This window comes from Triticum urartu, chromosome 7 (assembly GCF_003073215.2).
Source record: "Triticum urartu cultivar G1812 chromosome 7, Tu2.1, whole genome shotgun sequence".
NCBI classification, from domain to species: Eukaryota; Viridiplantae; Streptophyta; class Magnoliopsida; order Poales; family Poaceae; genus Triticum; species Triticum urartu.
Genome location: NC_053028.1, coordinates 475,310,180 through 475,318,098, shown reverse-complemented (window position 1 = coordinate 475,318,098; position 7,919 = coordinate 475,310,180).

The following is a 7,919-nucleotide window of genomic DNA, read 5'->3' as shown; positions in this document are numbered from 1 at the left end:
ATGTGTCAGAACAGCAAGTGCACATGAGTGAGGGCACTAGTCCCTCCAGCTCTTCAGATGATGGCAGCAGAAGTACTCCTGGCAATCTGCCTAAAGCTGCCACCAGATAGAGAAAGAAGAGAACTTCAGATTCTGAGGATGAGGATGTGGCAGAGGAAGAGGAAGCCACATCAAAGAGAGTTGAGCCAGCACAGGGCACAAAGCCAGGCTTAAAGATCAAAAGGCCAGCAGGCAGGCAGCCTATGCCAAAGGCCAGAGCTTCAACCAAGATTTCTGAGAAGCCCACTCCCATAGAGCCAGTTGCTACTGAAGGCAAGAAAAGGAAGGAAAGGGTCAAGAAGACCGTAGCCAGAGTGCTTGGAAAGGCTTCCATCATGGAAGAGGAAGAGGAAGAAGAGGTTGCTGCACCAGCACCTAAGGCACCTAAGCTTATGGGTGATGCTATCAGGAGGGGCTGCCATCTAAGCCCAAAGAAGCACCCAAAGCTGCCTCCAAGCCCAAGTCTGCACCAAAGAGAAATACAAGGAGCATCCCAGCTGCTGAGAAGAACAAGGCCCCAGTGCCTGAAGCTGCAGAAGAAGATGATGAAGAGCAAGTTCTCAGAAAACTCAAGCCCAAGATCCCAGACCACAATGATGCTCATCCTGTGGCTGAGGATATGAAGCTCAGGAGAGACTCAGGGCTGAGGAAGTGGAGAGAAGCAGATCCGTATGCTTCAAGGAGGAGGACTGCTGTTGACTATAGATTTCACACCAAGGAACAACAGGACTTCTATGAGACAGTTTTGCTTGACAAGAAGCCAACAGTCTGTGACATGAGATGGGTCGACTGGGAATACATCAAGGAAAACGAAGAGTACTACCCTGGAGTGTATGACAGCTTCAATGCTTGTGGAGTACCAGACTTTGTTGGGCAGAAGCTCACAAAGTGGAATGAGGAGCTTATCATGCAGTTCTACTCCACAGCACACTTTTATCCAAATGGTAGGATAACTTGGATGTCAAAAGGAACCATATATCAGTCAACAGTTGCTGAATGGGCTCAACTGATCAATGCCCCAGAAGAGCATGAGGATGACTTGGACATTTATGCCAAGAAGAATATGGACCACAACTCTATGTCCAATGTACAGGAGATTCCAAAGAAGCACTTGATACTTTCAAGTTTGGCTCAGTGCATTATCTTTCTGTCAGGACTGCCAAACTATTAATTGGATTTTGAGACACACTCTCTTGCAAGTCAGGTGATCACAAGATGATCAGAGGCCATGCATCAATTTACTTCATGTATTTGATGTACCTCAGAAGTTCAAGGTGATTGAGCTCATGGTAGAGACCATTAAGAGGACAGCACTGATCAGAAGAGGAACTTGGATATGCCCCTCAAATTCAGGAGCTCATTAACTCCAAGATGGCACGGGCATATAACTTATTGGACAAGGAACACTGCCATCCGTCAGGATTTTTGAAGATAATCAAGTTGTTATGACTGAGAATGAACCATCGTCTGCACAAGCACAAGCAAAGAAGGAGAAGGCAAGGAAGGAGAAAGCTGCCAAGATGCCAACTCAAGAGGAGGCATCTGAGTATTTCTTGAAAACCAAACAAGAGCAGCTTGGTTACTTGATTGCATCCACCCTGCGGATTGAGAAAGGACTAGCCACCCTAACTCAGAACCAGGCAAGCCTAGAGAGAATCATGGAACAAAAGTTCTATGACTTGGATGTCAAGGTGACAGAGATTCAGACTGCAGTGGAGCAGCTCCAGGATGACATGCAGGAGAGGAGAGGCAGGACTACAACTGATGCCTTTGCCAGAGTGCCACGAGGTCCGAGGTCGTCTGCCGTGCCAGTTGCTGACACCAGAGCCACCACTTCTGCACCAGCTACAGCCTCAGTTCCACCAGCTCCAGCATCTACTTCAGCTCCAACTCCAGCGTCTACTTCAGCGTCTACAGAAGCCTTCGTCCTTGGAGTGATCCGGACTCCACCACCACCTGAAGATCAAGCCTGAGCGTCGATCTAGCACTATGCATTTTCTAGGAACTTTTTGGTAACTTGTTGCCAAAGGGGGAGAAAAATGTATAGATCATAGGCTTCGAGAGAGAGAGTGTTGCTTTTATTCTCTCTTGCTTTATTTGGTGGTTTTTCGAACTTTGTTTGCTTTTGAGTGCTTGAGATACTATGCTTTTGTGAGACATTGATGATCATGTGTTTGATCATAAGCTACACTTAATGTTTGCTTAATGCTATTATCTTATCTATCTTATGTGATCATTCACTTTCTTGGTGATGAGTGCATGTATTTCATTCTTATCATTTTAAGCGCTCCACCAAGATGTATGTGACATGGAAGAGTTAACCCATGACTCTAACTCTATGTGCATTTGCAGTCCAAAGCAAATTTTAAATATGCACAAATTTAGGGGGAGCTCTTACTTATCACATACTTCTCAAAGCGACGATATATTTCATGCTTATTATCATTTGTCGAAGCTTTGATCTATATGTTGTCATCAATTACCAAAAAGGGGGAGATTGAAAGTGCAACTATCCCTAGGTGGTTTTGGTAATTCATAACAACATATAGCTCATTGAGCTAATGCTATTCCAAGATGATTATTTCAGGAAAGCTCAATGATTGGCATGGCATGGATGTGAAAGTGGAACCCTCAAAATGCTAAGGACAAAGGATTGGCTCAAGCTCAAAAGCTCAAGACTCTTCATTTTATATTTTAGTGATCCAAGATCACATTGAGTCTTTAGGAAAAGCCAATACTATCAAGGAGGGATGAGGTGTTGCTTAATGAGCCTCTTGCTTCATGTGCTTAGTGATATGCTCCAAAACCCTCAACTACTTTCCCATATCCACATATGACCTAAACCCTAAGCCAAACTCGGTCCTACCGATTCTTTCTATCCGGCGCCACCGAGTTTCACTTGTCATAAGCCACTGCCAAACCCTAGCAATTCGGTTCTACCGATAGGGATCTCGGTCTCACCGAGATGGGATTGCAAACTCTCTGTTTCCCTTTCGTAACTTTTCGGTCTCACCGAAAGAGCGAATCGGTCCCACCAAGATTGCAATGTAAATTCAGTGTTTCCTTTTGTAACTTTTCGGTCTCACCGAAAGAGCAAATCGGTCCCACCGAGTTTGCCTGACCAACTCTCTGGTTAGCTAATTACCAAATTCGGTCTCACCGAGTTTGTGTAATCGGTCTCACCGAGATTACGTTATGCCCAAACCCTAACCATATCGGTCCTACCGAGTTGCATGTCAGTCCCACCGAAAATCTCTAACGGTCACTAGGTTTACCTTTTCGGTCCGACCGAGTTTGTTGATTCGGTCCCACCGAGATTGGAAAACTGTGTGTAACGGTTGGATTTTGTGTGGAGGCTATATATACCCTCCACTCCTCTTCATTCGTGGAGAGAGCCATCAGAACACAACACAATTCCAACTCATATGTTCTGAGAGAGAACCACCTACTCATGTGTTGAGACCAAGATATTCCATTCCTACCATATGAATCTTGATCTCTAGCCTTCCCCAAGTTGCTTTCCACTCAAATCTTCTTTCCACCAGATCCAAATCCTATGAGAGAGAGTTGAGTGTTGGGGAGACTATCATTTGAGCACAAGAAAGGAGTTCATTTACCTACACACCATTTGTTACTTCTTGGAGAGTGGTGTCTCTAGATTGGCTAGGTGTACTTGGGAGCTCCGACAGATTGTGGAGTGAACCAAGGAGTTTGTAAGGGGCAAGGAGATCGCTACTTCGTGAAGATCTACGCTAAGTGAGGCAAGTCCTTCGTGGGCGATGCCATGGTGGGATAGACAAGGGTGCTTCTTCGTGGACCCTTGGGGTTTGGACCCTTCGTGGGTGGAGCCCTCTGTGGATCGCGCAACCGTTACCCTTGCAACCGTTACCCTTCGTGGGTTGAAGTCTCCATCAACGTGGATGTAGGATAGCACCACCTATCCGAACCACGAGAAAAACATCCGTGTCTCCAATTGCATTTGAATTCTCCAAACCCTTCCCTTTACATTCTTGCAAGTTGCATGCTTTACTTTCCGCTGCCAATATACTCTTTGCATGCTTGCTTGAATTGTGTGATGATTGCTTGACTTGTCCTACAATAGCTAAAATCTGCCAAGAACTAAAATTGGGAAAAGGTTAAGTTTTTATTTGCTCAAGTAGTCTAATCACCCCCCTCTAGACATACTTTCGATCCTACAACATGCAGGAAGGAGCGGTCTACTTGTCTCGGACGTGATGCCTATATACATGATCTATACCTAGATATTCTCATAACTATGCTCAATTCTGTCAATTGCTCAACAGTAATTTGTTCACCCACCGTAGAATACTTATGCTCTTGAGAGAAGCCACTAGTGAAACCTATGGCCCCCGGGTCTCTTTCTCATCATATCAATCTCCATCACTTTATTATTGCTTTGCTTTTACTTTGTTTACTTTTTGCATCTCTATACCAAAAATACCAAAAAATATTATTTATCATCTCTATCAGATCTCACTTTCGTAAGTGACTGTGAAGGGATTGACAACCCCTAAGCGCGTTGGTTGCGTTGAGCTATTGTTTTTGTGTAGGTACGAGGGACTCGCGCGTAGCCTCCTACTGGATTGATACCTTGGTTCTCAAAAACTGAGGGAAATACTTACGCTACTTTGCTGCATCATCCTCTCCTCTTCGGGGAAATCCAACGCAGTGCTCAAGAGGTAGCAAGAAGAATTTCTGGCACCGTTGCCGGGGAGTCTGCGCAAAAGTCAACATACCAAGTACCCATCACAATCCCTATCTCCCGCATTACATTATTTGCCATTTGCCTCTCGTTTTCCTCTCCCCCACTTCACCCTTGCCGTTTTATTCGCCCTCTCTCTCTATCCTCCCTCTCTTTCTCTATTTGCCTCTTTTGCCCGTTTGCTTTTTGTTTGCTCGTGTGTTGGATTGCTTGTTTGTCGCGATGGCTCAAGATAATACTAAATTGTGTGACTTCACCAATACCAACAATAATGATTTCCTTAGCACTCCGATTGCTCCTCTTACCGATGCTGAATCTTGTGAAATTAATACTGCTTTGCTGAATCTTGTCATGAAAGATCCGTTTTCCGGCCTTCCTAGTGAAGATGCCGCTACCCATCTTAATAGCTTCGTTGATTTGTGTGACATGCAAAAGAAGAAAGATGTGGATAATGATATTGTTAAATTGAAGCTATTTCCTTTTTCGCTTAGAGATCGTGCTAAAGCTTGGTTTTCGTCTTTGCCTAAAAATAGTATTGATTCATGGAACAAGTGCAAAGATGCTTTTATCTCTAAGTATTTTCCTCCCGCTAAGATCATCTCTCTTAGAAACGATATTATGAATTTTAAGCAACTTGATCATGAACATGTTGCACAAGCTTGGGAGAGAATGAAATTAATGATACATAATTGCCCTACTCATGGTTTGAATTTGTGGATGATTATACAAAATTTTATGCCGGATTGAATTTTGCTTCTAGAAATCTTTTAGATTCGGCCGCGGGAGGCACTTTTATGGAAATCACTTTAGGAGATGCTACTAAACTCCTAGATAATATTATGGTTAATTATTCTCAATGGCATACTGAAAGATCACTAATAAAAAAGTGCATGCGATAGAAGAAATTAATGTTTTGAGTGGAAAGATGGATGAACTTATGAAATTATTTGCTACTAAGAGTGTTTCTTCTGATCCTAATGATATGCCTTTGTCTACTTTGATTGAGAATAATAATGAATCTATGGATGTGAATTTTGTTGGTAGGAATAATTTTGGTAACAACGCGTATAGAGGGAATTTTAATCCTAGGCCTTATCCTAGTAATCCTTCTAATAATTATGGAAATTCCTACAACAACTCTTATGGAAATTTTAATAAGATGCCCTCTGAATTTGAGAATGTGTTAAAGAGTTTATGAATTCACAAAAGAATTTTAATACTTTGCTTGAAGAGAAATTGCTTAAAGTTGATGATTTGGCTAGGAACGTTGATAGAATTTCTCTTGAGGTTGATTCTTTAAAGCTTAGATCTATTCCTCCTAAGCATGATATCAATGAGTCTCTCAAAGCCATGAGAATTTCCATTGATGAGTGCAAGGAAAGAACCGCTAGGACGCGTGCTATGAAAGATGCCTTTATTAAAGCGTGTTCTTCCAATTCCTATGAAAATCAAGATGAAGATCTAAAAGTTATTGATGTGTCCCCTATTAAATTTGTTTTGCAATATAAATCTTGATGAAACTGAATATGATCCACCTTTACCTAGAAGGTTCTAAAAATTCGGAGTATTTTGATCTTGATGATGAAATTGATAAAAGTGGGATTAAAAGAAATAAAATCCTAGACGATGCTAAACCCACTATATTGGATTTCAAGGAATTTAATTATGAAAATTGCTCTTTAATTGATTGTATTTCCTTGTTGCAATCCGTGCTAAAATCTCCTCATGCTTATAGTCAAAATAAAGCCTTTACCGAACATATCGTTGATGCCTTGATGCAATCTTATGAAGAAAAACTTGAGTTGAAAGTTTATATCCCTAGAAAACTTTATGATGAGTGGGAACCTACTATTAAAATTAAAATTAAAGATTATGAGTTTTATGCTTTGTGTGATTTGGGTGCTAGTGTCTCTACTATTCCCAAAACTTTGTGTGATTTGCTAGATTTCCGTGATTTTGATGATTGCTCTCTAGACTTGCATCTTGCGGATTCCACTATTAAGAAATCTATGGGAAGAATTAATGATGTTCTTATTGTTTCAAATAGGAATTATGTGCTCGTAGATTTTATCGTTCTTTATATAGATTGCAATCCTTCTTGCCCTATTATTCTCGTAGACTTTCCTTTTAGAACGGTTTGGTGCAATATTGATATTGAAGGAAGGGAATATTAGATTTCAATTTCCATTAAAAAAGGGCATGGACACTTCCCTAGAAAGAAAATAAAATTGCCATATGAATCTATCATGAGAGCCACTTATGGGATTACCTACAAAGATGGCAATACCTAGATCTATTCTTGCTTGTTATGCCTAGCTAGGGGCGTTAAACGATAGCGCTTGTTGGGAGGCAACCCAATTTTAATTTTATTCCTTGATTTTTGCTCATGGTTAGTAATAAATAATTTATCTATACTCTGTTTTGGTTGTGTTTTTTGTGTTTAATTAGTGTTTGTGCCAAAGTAGAACTGGAATTGGAAAGTCTTTGAACTTGTTAGATGATTAATAGATAAATTACTCACTCCAGAAATTTATTTTAGAATTTTTGGGGTTCCAGATCTTGCGCTAGCAACAGATTACTACAGACTGTTCTGTTTTTGACAGATTCTGTTTTTCATGTGTTGTTTGCTTATTTTGATGAATCTATGGCTAGTAAAATAGTTTATAATCCATAGAGAAGTTGAATAAAGTAGGTTTAACACCAATATAAATAAAGTAATGAGTTTCATTACAGTACCTTGAAGTGGTCTTTTGTTTTCTTTCGCTAACGGAGCTCACGAGTTTTCTACTTTAAGTTTTGTGTTGTGAAGTTTTCAAGTTTTGGGTAAAGATTTGATGGATTATGGAACAAGGAGTGGCAAGAGCCTAAGCTTGTGGATGCCCATGGCACCCCCAAGATAATCTAAGGACACCTAAAAGCCAAAGCTTGGGGATGCCCCGGAAGGCATCCCCTCTTTCGTCTACTTCTATCGGTAACTTTACTTGGAGCTATATTTTTATTCACCACATGATATGTGTTTTGCTTGGAGCGTCTTTTATGATTTGAGTCTTTGCTTGTTAGTCTACCACAATCATCCTTGCTGTACACACCTTTTGAGAGAGCCATACATTAATTTGGAATTTGATAGAATACTCTATGTGCTTCACTTATATCTTTT